Raw genomic sequence first — 12,961 nt, forward strand, 5'->3', positions numbered from 1 at the left:
GGGGGCTCAGGGGTTGGCTGACGTTCAGAAGGAGGAGCATTTAGAGACACAGTTCACCTGTTTTCCTGTGGTCACTACAGTTAGGATGGTAGGGACTGGACAACTTTCAGAAGCACAGCCACCAGAGTGAGGTGCATGCTGATTTGCTGCTCTCCGGAAGCATGAGGCTGTCACTGATTGGCTAACTTTCAGGACTGGGGCGGGGCAATGTCACTGACTGGCTGACTTTCAGAAGTCCGGGGCTGTCATTGATTTGCCAACTTTCAGACTCATAGTATTGGAGTGAGGCTGTCATTGACCAGTTGATTGTACTGATTGTAAGTCCTATAACGGTGGCTTTTTCCTTTCTTGAATTTTTTTTTCTTTAATTCTTAGCATCAGAAGGGTTCCAAGGTGAGGGGCAGCCAGGGAACATCTACAGAGAGTTGGAATGCTCTAAATTGGGAGCCGGCAGGTGATTCTGGTTCTGGGCTGACTCTACCACTGGGAGCAGGTGCAGCCTCCACAGGAGCAGGTCAGGTTCCAGTCTGGAGAGGAGGGCACACTGGGGAAGACCCAGAGGAAGGACACTGTAAGGTGGCAAAGAGCTGGAGTGGACAAAAATGCCAGCCCCTGGGCAGAGCCAGCTCTCAAAGAACCATGGGGCAGCAGGACCCTAGGTAAATGAAGCTCACAGACAGTCCCCAAATTGTACTTGATTCTCACTTTCACCTCCTTCTTTTCATCTGCTTTTCGTACTGTGGCTATAAGGTCCTTCTTTTCATCCCTTGAGAGGCATTATGGAGTAGTGATAGGATAAAATGAATTCAGAGGCAGAAGGTCTGCCTCAGGTCATGAGGAGTGGAACAGGGTGGGCTCTAGAGGAACTCAGACCAGAGATTTAATCCCAGCTTGTTCACTCGTGAGCCGTGTGAACTCAGGCATATTCCCAAACTCTCTGAGACTTACACTCTGTATCTGTGAAGTGGGTTTGACAAGCCCTATCTCCTAGGACAGTTAGAATGTGTGTAATGTTTCTAAAGCACCTGGCACAGTGACTAGCATGCATTGGCTTTTAAATAATTGGCAGTTATCACTATGATTATTTTGACCAGAGATTCTAACACCTTCACCTCTGGGATTTATTTATCCTGGAGATGTAAGAGAATATCCACTAGGATATGGCACACTAAATCAGTCGAAAATGGTGGTTAGCAGGAAAACCTCAGTAAATCATCCACATTGGAGGATACATTATTTAATTTGGGTTTGAGAGAGTGTTTTCGAACTGGATACCAACTCATAACCATAGAGTTTGTGTCAAGGACCAACTCCTTCCCTCCCTCCCAGTTGCCCTTCCAGCGAATCCAGCTCTATTTCACTCATTCACCCCCACCAAAAATTTAGGCCTTCCTTACAGTTTGCCAAATTATACTGTACAATTCTGGGATAGAGTGGGCTATGGTTGTTCCAGCCAGGGCAGAGAGGACCAGCCCAGTGGCTTCTCGGTATCTCTCTTCAAGAAAGTATTACCCGAGGGAGGAGCCAAGATGGCGGACTAGGCAGACACTACCTCAGATCCCTCTTACAACAAAGACATGGAAAAACAAGTGAATCGATCACATACATAACAATCTACGAACCCTGAACAACAAACACAGATTTAGAGATGGAGAACGAACTAATACGGGGAAGCAGTGATTGTTTCCAGAGCCTGGAGCCAGCGTACCAGTCAGGTACGGCACAAGCACAGAGAGCTACTCCACCCCCCTGAACTAACCCCGGGAGGGGGACCAGCCGGTTTCACGGGCGGCGTGGGACGCAGCCGGTAGGAGAAGTGCCCGGGAGGCAGTGACTGGTCTTGGAGCAGAAAGAGCAGCGTCCAAGCCGGGGAACCGTCCCGCACGGATTTGGACTGGACGCAGGTACGGCATAAACACGGAGAGTTGCTCCACCCCCCTGAACTAACCCCGGGAAGGGGAACAGCCGGGTCGCGGGGGCGGCGTGGGACGCAGCGGGTAGGAAAAGTCCCCGGGAGGCAGCGACTGGTATTGGAGCGGGGAGAACAGCGTCCTAGCTGGGACACTCGGTCACGGCACAAGCACGGGGAGCTGCTCCACCCATCTGAACTAACCCCGGGAGGAGGCCCAACTGGCTCTCGGGTGTGGCACGGCCACGCGGCTGGAGGGACGAGAAGTCCCCGGGAGGCAGCGACTGATTTTGGAGTCGAGAGTGCACCGTCCCAGTAAGGGAGCCTTGACGCTGGGCGTGGGGCTGGAAGCGGAGGATCTGACCGTGACTCTAGCGGGCCAGACCCCCCGGGGGCAATCTCCACACAGCCAGCACACATAGGCGATGCGCCCCGCGGGAATCTCAGATATAATAGTCATTCCAAGCAAGACAAGCAACTCTGGCTATATTCTGAGGTGCTACTCTCCTATCTCTCTGTTCCCTCCCCCACCCTCCCCAGGCGGCTTCATTAACATCTGAATAGCCTGAGCCAGAGGGAGAACTCTGATAGGGATCTGACTGCATTTTTTTAGCGGATTTTCTGGAAAAACTAGTTTCCCAGTGATGGCTCGGAGACAACAATCCATATCAAACCACTTAAAGAAGCAGACCATGACAGCTTCTCCAACCCCCCAAACAAAAGAATCAAAATCTTTCCCAAATGAAGATACAATCTTGGAATTATCAGATACAGAATATAAAAAACTAATTTACAGAATGCTTAATGATATCACAAATGAAATTAGGATAACTGCAGAAAAAGCCAAGGAACACACTGATAAAACTGTTGAAGAACTCAAAAAGATTATTCAAGAACATACTGGAAAAATTAATAAGTTACAAGAATCCATAGAGAGACAACATGTAGAAATCCAAAAGATTAACAATAAAATAACAGAATTAGACAACACACTAGGAAGTCAGAGGAGCAGACTCGAGCAATTAGAATGTAGACTGGGACATCTGGAGGACCAGGGAATCAACACCAACATAGCTGAAAAAAAATCAGATAAAAGAATTAAAAAAAATGAAGAAATCCTAAGAATTATGTGGGACTCTATCAAGAAGGATAACCTGCGGGTGATTGGAGTCCCAGAACAGGGAGGGGGGACAGAAAACACAGAGAAAATAGTTGAAGAACTCCTGACACAAAACTTCCCTGACATCATGAAAGACGAAAGGATATCTATCCAAGATGCTCATCGAACCCCATTTAAGATTGATACAAAAAGAAAAACACCAAGACACATTATCATCAAACTCACCAAAACCAAAGATAAATAGAAAATTTTTAAAGCAGCCAGGGAGGAAAGAAAGGTTTCCTTCAAGGGAGAATCAATAAGAATATGTTCTGACTACTCAGCTGAAACCATGCAGGCAAGAAGGGAATGGGACGACATATACAGAACACTGAAGGAGAAAAACTGCCAGCCAAGGATCATATATCCAGCAAAACTCTCTCTGAAATATGAAGGCGAAATTAAGATATTTACAGACAAACACAAGTTTAGAGAATTTGCAAAAACCAAACCAAAGCTACAAGAAATACTAAAGGATATTGTTTGGTCAGAGAACCAATAATATCAGATATCAGCACAACACAAGGTCAAAAAACAGAACGTCCTGATATCAACTCAAATAGGGAAATCACAAAAACAAACAAATTAAGATTCATTAAAAAAAAATACACATAACAGGGAATCATGGAAGTCAATAGGTAAAAGATCACAATAATCAAAAAGAGGGACTAAATACAGGAGGCATTGAACTGCCATATGGAGAGTGATACAAGGCGATATAGAACAATACAAGTTAGATTTTTACTTAGAAAAATAGGGGTAAATAATAAAGTAACCACAAAAAGGTATAACAACTCTATAACTCAAGATAAAAACCAAGAAAAACGTAACGACTCAACTAACATAAAGTCAAACACTATGAAAATGAGGATCTCACAATTTACTAAGAAAAACGCCTCAGCACAAAAAAGTATGTGGAAAAATGGAATTGTCAACAACACACATAAAAAGGCATCAAAATGACAGCACTAAAAACTTATTTATCTATAATTACCCTGAATGTAAATGGACTAAATGCACCAATAAAGAGACAGAGAGTCACAGACTGGATAAAGAAACACGATCCATCTATATGCTGCCTACAAGAGACACACCTTAGACTTAGAGACACAAACAAACTAAAACTCAAAGGATGGAAAAAAGTATATCAAGCAAACAATAAGCAAAAAAGAAGAGGAGTAGCAATATTAATTTCTGACAAAATAGACTTTAGACTTAAATCCACCACAAAGGATAAAGAAGGACACTATATAATGATAAAAGGGACAATTGATCAGGAAGACATAACCATATTAAATATTTATGCACCCAATGACAGGGCTGCAAGATATATAAATCGAATTTTAACAGAATTGAAAAGCGAGATAGATACCTCCACAATTATAGTAGGAGACTTCAACACACCACTTTCGGAGAAGGACAGGACATCCAGTAAGAAGCTCAACAGAGATACGGAAGATCTAATTACAACAATCAACCAACTTGACCTCATTGACTTATACAGAACTCTCCACCTAACTGCTGCAAAATATACTTTTTTTTCTAGTGCACATGGAACATTCTCTAGAATAGACCATATATTAGGTCATAAAACAAACCTTTGCAGAGTCCAAAACATCGAAATATTACAAAGCATCTTCTCAGACCACAAGGCAATAAAACTAGAGATCAATAACAGAAAAACTAGGGAAAAGAAATCAAATACTTGGAAAATGAACAATACCCTCCTGAAAAAAGACTGGGTTATAGAAGACATCAAGGAGGGAATAAGGAAATTCATAGAAAGCAACGAGAATGAAAATACTTCCTATCAAAACCTCTGGGACACAGCAAAAGCAGTGCTCAGAGGCCAATTTATATCGATAAATGCACACATACAAAAAGAAGAAAGAGCCAAAATCAGAGAACTGTCCCGACAACTTGAACAAATAGAAACTGAGCAACAAAAGAATCCATCAGGCACCAGAAGAAAACAAATAATAAAAATTAGAGCTGAACTAAATGAATTAGAGAACAGAAAAACAATTGAAAGAATTAACAAAGCCAAAAGCTGGTTCTTTGAAAAAATTAACAAAATTGATAAACCATTGGCTAGACTGACTAAAGAAATACAGGAAAGGAAACAAATAACCCGAATAAGAAATGAGAAGGACCACATCACAACAGAACCAAATGAAATTAAAAGAATCATTTCAGATTATTATGAAAAATTGTACTCTAACAAATTTGAAAACCTAGAAGAAATGGATGAATTCCTGGAAAAACACTACCTACCTAAACTAACACATTCAGAAGTAGAACAACTAAATAGACCCATAACAAAAAAAGAGATTGAAACGGTAATCAAAAAACTCCCAACACAAAAAAGCCCTGGCCCGGACGGCTTCACTGCAGAGTTCTACCAAACTTTCAGAGAAGAGTTAACACCACTACTACTAAAGGTATTCCAAAGCATAGAAAATGACGGAATACTACCCAACTCATTCTATGAAGCCACCATCTCCCTGATACCAAAACCAGGTAAAGACATTACAAAAAAAGAAAATTATAGACCTATATCCCTCATGAACATTGATGCAAAAATCCTCAACAAAATTCTAGCCAATAGAATCCAACAACACATCAAAAAAATAATTCACCATGATCAGGTGGGATTTATACCAGGTATGCAAGGCTGGTTTAATATCAGAAAAACCATTAATGTAATCCATCACATAAATAAAACAAAAGATAAAAACCACATGATCTTATCAATTGATGCAGAAAAGGCATTTGACAAAGTCCAACACCCATTCATGATAAAAACTCTTACCAAAATAGGAATTGAAGGAAAATTCCTCAACATAATAAAGGGCATCTATGCAAAGCCAACAGCCAATATCACTCTAAATGGAGAGAATCTGAAAGCATTTCCCTTGAGAACGGGAACCAGACAAGGATGCCCTTTATCACCGCTCTTATTCAACATCGTGTTGGAAGTCTTAGCCAGGGCAATTAGGCTAGACAAAGAAATAAAAGGTATCCGGATTGGCAAGGAAGAAGTAAAGTTATCACTATTTGCAGATGACATGATTATATACACAGAAAACCCTAAGGAATCCTCCAGAAAACTACTGAAACTAATAGAAGAGTATGGCAGAGTCTCAGGTTATAAAATAAACATACAAAAATCACTTGGATTCCTCTACATCAACAAAAAGAACACCGAAGAGGAAATAACCAAATCAATACCATTCACAGTAGCCCCCAAGAAGATAAGATACTTAGGAATAAATCTTACCAAGGATGTAAAAGACCTATACAAAGAAAACTACAAAGCTCTACTACAAGAAATTCAAAAGGACATACTTAAGTGGAAAAACATACCCTGCTCATGGATAGGAAGACTTAACATAGTAAAAATGTCTATTCTACCAAAAGCCATCTATACACTTAACGCACTTCCGATCCAAATTCCAATGTCATATTTTAAGGGGATAGAGAAACAAATCACCAATTTCATATGGAAGGGAAAGAAGCCCCGGATAAGCAAAGCACTACTGAAAAAGAAGAAGAAAGTGGGAGGCCTCACCTTACCTGACTTCAGAACCTATTATACAGCCACAGTAGTCAAAACAGCCTGGTATTGGTACAACAACAGACACATAGACCAATGGAATAGAATTGAGAACCCAGACATAGATTCATCCACGTATGAGCAGCTGATATTTGACAAAGGACCAGTGTCAATTAACTGGGGAAAAGATAGCCTTTTTAACAAATGGTGCTGGCATAACTGGATATCCATTTGCAAAAAAATGAAACAGGACCCATACCTCACACCATGCACAAAAACTAACTCCAAGTGGATCAAAGACCTAAACATAAAGACTAAAACGATAAAGATCATGGAAGAAAAAATTGGGACAACCCTAGGAGCCCTAATACAAGGTATAAACAGAATACAAAACATTACCAAAAATGATGAAGAGAAACCAGATAACTGGGAGCTCCTAAAAATCAAACACCTATGCTCATCTAAAGACTTCACCAAAAGGATAAAAAGGCCACCTACAGATTGGGAAAGAATTTTCAGCTATGACATCTCCGACCAGCGCCTGATCTCTAAAATCTACATGATTCTGTCAAAACTCAACCACAAAAAGACAAACAACCCAATCAAGAAGTGGGTAAAGGATATGAACACACATTTCACTAAAGAAGATGTTCAGGCAGCCAACAGATACATGAGAAAATGCTCTCGATCATTAGCCATTAGAGAAATGCAAATTAAAACTACGATGAGATTCCATCTCACACCAGCAAGGCTGGCATTAATCCAAAAAACACAAAATAATAAATGTTGGAGAGGCTGCGGAGAGATTGGAACTCTCATGCACTGCTGGTGGGAATGTAAATTGGTACAACCACTTTGGAAATCTATCTGGCATTATCTTAAACAGTTAGAAATAGAACTACCATACAACCCAGAAATCCCACTCCTAGGAATATACCCTAGAGATACACGAGTCTTCATACAAACAGATATATGCACACCCATGTTTATTGCAGCTCTGTTTACAATAGCAAAAAGCTGGAAGCAACCAAGCTGTCCATCAATGGATGAATGGGTAAATAAATTGTGGTATATTCACACAATGGAATACTACGCATCGATAAGGAACAGTGACGAATCTCTGAAACATTTCATAACATGGAGGAACCTGGAAGGCATTATGCTGAGCAAAATGAGTCAGAGGCAAAAGGACAAATATTGTATAAGACCACTATTATAAGATCTTGAGAAATAGTAAACCTGAGAAGAACACATACTTTTGTGGTTACGAGGCGGGGAGGGAGGGAGGGTGGGAGAGGGTTTTTTATTGATTAATCAGTAGATAAGAACTGCTTTAGGTGAAGGGAAAGACAACACTCAATACATGGAAGGTCAGCTCAATTGGACTGGACCAAAAGCAAAGAAGTTTCCGGGATAAAATGAATGCTTCAAAGGTCAGGGGAGCAAGTGCGGGGGTCTGGGGAACAAGGTTTGCGGGGACTTCTAAGTCAATTGGCAAAATAATTCTATTATGAAATCATTCTGCATCCCACTTTGAAATGTGGCGTCTGGGGTCTTAAATGCTAACAAGCGGCCATCTAAGATGCATCAATTGGTCTCAACCCACCTGGAGCAAAGGAAAATGAAGAACACCAAGGCCACACGACAACTAAGAGCCCAAGAGACAGAAAGGGCCACATGAACCAGAGACCTACATCATCCTGAGACCAGAAGAACTAGTTGGTGCCCGGCCACAATCGATGACTGCCCTGACAGGGAGCACAGCAGAGGACCCCTGAGGGAGCAGGAGATCAGTGGGATACAGACCCCAAATTCTCATAAAAAGACCATACTTAATGGTCTGACTGAGACTGGAGGAATCCCGGCGGCCATGCTCCCCAGACCTTCAGTTGACACAGGACAGGAACCGTCCCCGAAGACAACTCATCAGAAATGAAAGGGACTGGTCAGCGGGTGGGAGAGAGACGCTGATGAAGAGTGAGCTAATTATATCAGGTGGACACTTGAGATTGTGTTGGCAACTCTTGTCTGGAGGGGGGATGGGAGGATAGAGAGAGAGGGAAGCCGGCAAAATTGTCAAGAAAGGAGAGACTGAAAGGGCTGACTCAATAGGGGGAGAGCAAGTGGGAGTAGGGAGTGAGATGTATGTAAACTTATATGTGACAAACTGATTGGATTTGTAAACGTTCACTTGAAGCTTAATAAAAGTTATTTAAAAAAAAAAAAAGAAAGTATTACCCATATTTCTTAAGTGTTCCTTGAAGATGATGTCCATGGAATGACTATGTTGAACACTGTGTCCAACTGCACTGGGACAAGAATACAAGACACCTTCAATTCTTGTCCCAAATGGAATCTGGTTTACCCATGACCACAAAGTAATTGCTAAGAGGAGTTTACCGTTCCAGGTTTGCTCTCAACTCTGAGACTCACGCCTGCTCATCACTCCCACAGCCTCATCCAGCCCACCACCCAGCTTAATTTAAAATTACCTCCCACTGAAGGAGCTGTAGGTTCCCAAGGACCAGCATGCCGTGTCTTAGAGATTCCCACTTTACTGCTCTCCAATGCACTTCCCCACCCCCATCTCCTTACTCCTTTTTACTGTTTCTTTTGAACTTGAAGGATACTCTCCATCGTCTTTACATGATTGCGGCTCCTAGACTCTGAAATTCCATGGGCAGGTGCTTAGTCTTGTTTATCCTAGCATCCCCAGTACTAACACAGTGCTTTCCAAAGAGCAGATGCTCAATTAATGTTTAAGGAATAAACGGGCCAGTGAGCATAAGCTCTAATATACCAAGATTTATTCCTCATACATTCTTAAGTAAACTAAGTAAATCCATGCATGTATCATTTGACTTTATAGAACAACAGACTAAAAGGGATAAGAGAAGCAAAGAATTGACCATTTTTTAGTATTTTTCTCTATTTCTTGAAAATAGCTGGGAAACTATTTTACTGCTGAGTCGTTTCACCTTTCCAAGGCAATGCCTATCCCAATGCCATGTTGTCTTCTTTCCAAATCATAATATAAGATGGTCAGTTTCCCAATTTGTTTTGCAAACAAGCAAAATACTTATTCTCAAACTTCATAAACAGCAACAAATGTATGACCAATATCATTCATAAATTTTTATTTTAAAGCTAAGTAACCATTATATAAAACAACATTTGAAAACAAAACAACAACAAAAAAGGAAGATAAATTCCAAGTTATCCGTATAAAACAGGAACACAAAGATGATATACACTGTGTTCCCTCAAGCCCCACCCTGGCTCTCCACTGCTTACAAGGTTGACTGCTTTCTTCAAAGACAAAGCCAAGAATCTTTCTCAGACTTGACTAGGAGTGGGAGAAGCTGCTGGGCTTGTCACTTGAACTTGCACTGGCCAAGGTAGTAGTGCCAGCCCTGCCTTCAATTCTGGCTTGGGTTCTCTCTGCCTCATCTTCTAAAGGCTCCTGATACTGAGATGGGAAGCAACTGGGGTTAGACTCATGGATCTTGGTCAAAAAGTCCAGGAGTTTCATTTTGTTGGTTTTCAGCACGGACTCTTGGTCCCCAGGGGAATTCATAGCATGGAGGATGACTGTTGGGCACCTGCCGGTACTGCACATACTTTTCCTGCACCAAATCTTTAGTGATGAACTTCCTGGGCTCCCGAAAAATGAAGTGCTTCCTCCCAGAATATAGATCCATCATATTCAGCACTTCCCAGATCTCCTCCTTAGTGGCACAGTTGCCCTTCATGAAGATCATGCCCAGCATAATTATCAAGAGGCTTGTATTAGGCATGTGTTCATCACCACTCATCGTCGCATCAAAGGTGAGACCCAGTTTATTGGTGAGAGCGTAGCAGTGGCTGCTGGGCTCTAGTTCCTTCAGATCAATGCTAAAGACCAGCTCTATGCCCTCAGAGGTTCTCTTGGGGATCTCAAGGAAGTCATCCTTGTATTCTTAGATAACAATATCCAGCATGTCCTCCTTTGTGATCAGCTCTTTCACTTGATACTTGTACAGCAGGAACTGCACCACCAAAGGTACCGTCTCATATGGAGGACCTATCGGCAGTTCTTCCATGTCTCGTGGTGAATGTGAGGTGATTGGACTTTCCCCTTTGTCTGGGTTTCTGGAGCCCTCATCTGATTTGCTTGATGGGGTGGTTGTGATAGCAGTGGAGGAACAGCAGCCACTCCATGGATCCTGGTGAGTACTGGATGTCTGAGCAGCAGGAACCTCTTCCATGTTGCCAGACATTAGACTATGGGAGGAGGGGGGACTGATGACCTTCAAAGCTTTGATGATCTGTGCAGCCTCCCAGCCTTCAGACTCACTGTAGGCCTCAAGGTGTTGTTCATGTGTACAGCGTGGACCCTCCTGACCCTGAGACATGATCACTATTGTTGATGGCAGTAGGCAGGAGTATGGGTACAACCTAGGGAGAACAGGAGAATGTGAGTGGCCTCAGCTGGTCCACTCAACCACAGCGGCTCTGATGAAAGCTGCCTCCACTTGTCTTCTCCTAAGGGCAGTGCTTTAGGGACACAGAGGTCTCCTATTCTGTCCTATAAAAAGCTGAAGGAGGAAGTGAGAAGGCTCTTCAGGTTGCACTCAGCCAGCCCAGCTCAAGGCTTCCCAGAGCTGCCAACAGGGGCAGGTAAGATCAGGCTCTGCAGGGTCCCCTCTGTTTTGAGGTGGGTGGTCTTCTCTGTCCTTGTTCAGAATCTTCACTGTGACTCCTGGGAGGATCTGGGACTTCTCCCTCTTCTGAGCAAAGGCCTATCACCTCAGAAAGAGGCCCTAACCTCCCTGGGATACAGAGAAAGAAAGAAGTAAGGGAGCACCTCACCCTGACAACTTCCCCAGAGACTCCCAGAGAGGAAAGCCAGAGGGGTGACAAACACTGCTGGGGAAGAAGTGAATGGACCACTCATCATACCATACCTGCCTGGCACTCTCAGGGCTAAGGGCAGGTGGCAGGACTCTGTGGGGGCCCTGTTGTTCTGAGGTGGGTGATCCCCTCAATCCTCACTCAGAGTCCTCACTTTGACCCCTAACAGAAATTGGGTCTCCTTCCTCTGCTGATTTAAGGTAGTATCCCTTACAAGGCCCTCACTTCCCTCAGACTCCCACAGTCAAAGTCAGGAAGCACCTCAGTCTGACAGCGGAGGTGAGGCTCTATGGGACCCTTACTGTTCTGGAGCCATGGTTCCCTCAATCCCCACTCAGCATCTTACCTTGACTCCAGGAAGCATCTGAGATTCCTCCTTCTGCTGACTTGAGGCCACACCACTCAGACCAAGACCCTCACCACCATCAGACTCCTGAGGCAAAAGTCAGGGGAAGCTACTCCCAATCACCTCACCCCTTCCTCCCAAGGCTGACAACAGAGTTCTGAGGGGCCCCTCCCTTCATGGGTGGGGGATCTCCTCAGCCCTCACTCAGCATCTTACTTTGGCTCCTGGTGGCAGGGCCTGGGACGCCTCTCTCTGCTCACCTGAGGCAGCACTTATCAGACCAGGACTCACCTCTCTGCAATGTCCCAGGTAAAAGTCAAGGGGCGAGTCAGTCTGGATAGGCATTCTAGGTGCTCCAAGGGCTGATGGCAGGGGTTAGGCTTTTATCTGGGGGACTCCCTTTATTCAGGGTTGAGTGGCCCCTCAGTACACTCAGTGCCTTACCTTGAAACCTTGAATGGCCTGGAACTACTCTCAATGCTGAATTGAGGTCTTCTTCATCATCCCAAGGCACTTCAGATTTCTGAGGTGAGTCAGTGAAAGCTACTCCCAGTCACACCCTCCTCCCAGGACTGACAAAAGAGATCTGGGTTGTCCCTTCCTTTACGGGATTGGTGATACCCTCAGTCCTCACTCAACATCTTACCTTGACACCTGGCGGGGCCTGGAAATCTTCCTTCTGCTAACCTGAGACCTCTTTTTTCCAACCAAGGCCCTCACTACCTTCAGATTCCCGGGGATGAAGTAAGCGGGGCCTCAGTCGGACAGTTATTCCAGGGTCTCCCAGGGCTGTCAGAAGAGACAGGGCTCTACTCTATGATGGCCCAACTTTCCCAGGATGGGTGATTTCCACATACCTCATTCAGGTTCTCAGGTAACCAGTCCTGGGGCTCTCCCTTCTGCTGACTTGAGTCTGTAGCACTCAGTACAGGCCTTCACCTCCAAATACCTCAAGGCAGAAGTTAGCGGACACCACTGCTGCTCCCTGGAGGGGGGACGGAAAGAAGGGCGACTCTTTTCTTTCCAGGGTGTAGCTGTGTGTGGCTCCCTACATTGTGGGGTGGGTAGACCTTCAAACCCTATTGAAGCTCTATATCT

The 12,961-nt window shown here is 43.8% G+C and overlaps 1 pseudogene; it reads right to left on the reverse strand.

The window, feature by feature from the left end:
* Positions 1-9,970: 9,970 nt before the first annotated feature.
* LOC100659297 (melanoma-associated antigen B16-like) lies at positions 9,971-11,018 on the reverse strand (annotated as a pseudogene).
* Positions 11,019-12,961: the final 1,943 nt, after the last annotated feature.

The sequence above is a fragment of the Loxodonta africana genome, chromosome X, assembly GCF_030014295.1.
Source record: "Loxodonta africana isolate mLoxAfr1 chromosome X, mLoxAfr1.hap2, whole genome shotgun sequence".
NCBI lineage: Eukaryota > Metazoa > Chordata > Mammalia > Proboscidea > Elephantidae > Loxodonta > Loxodonta africana.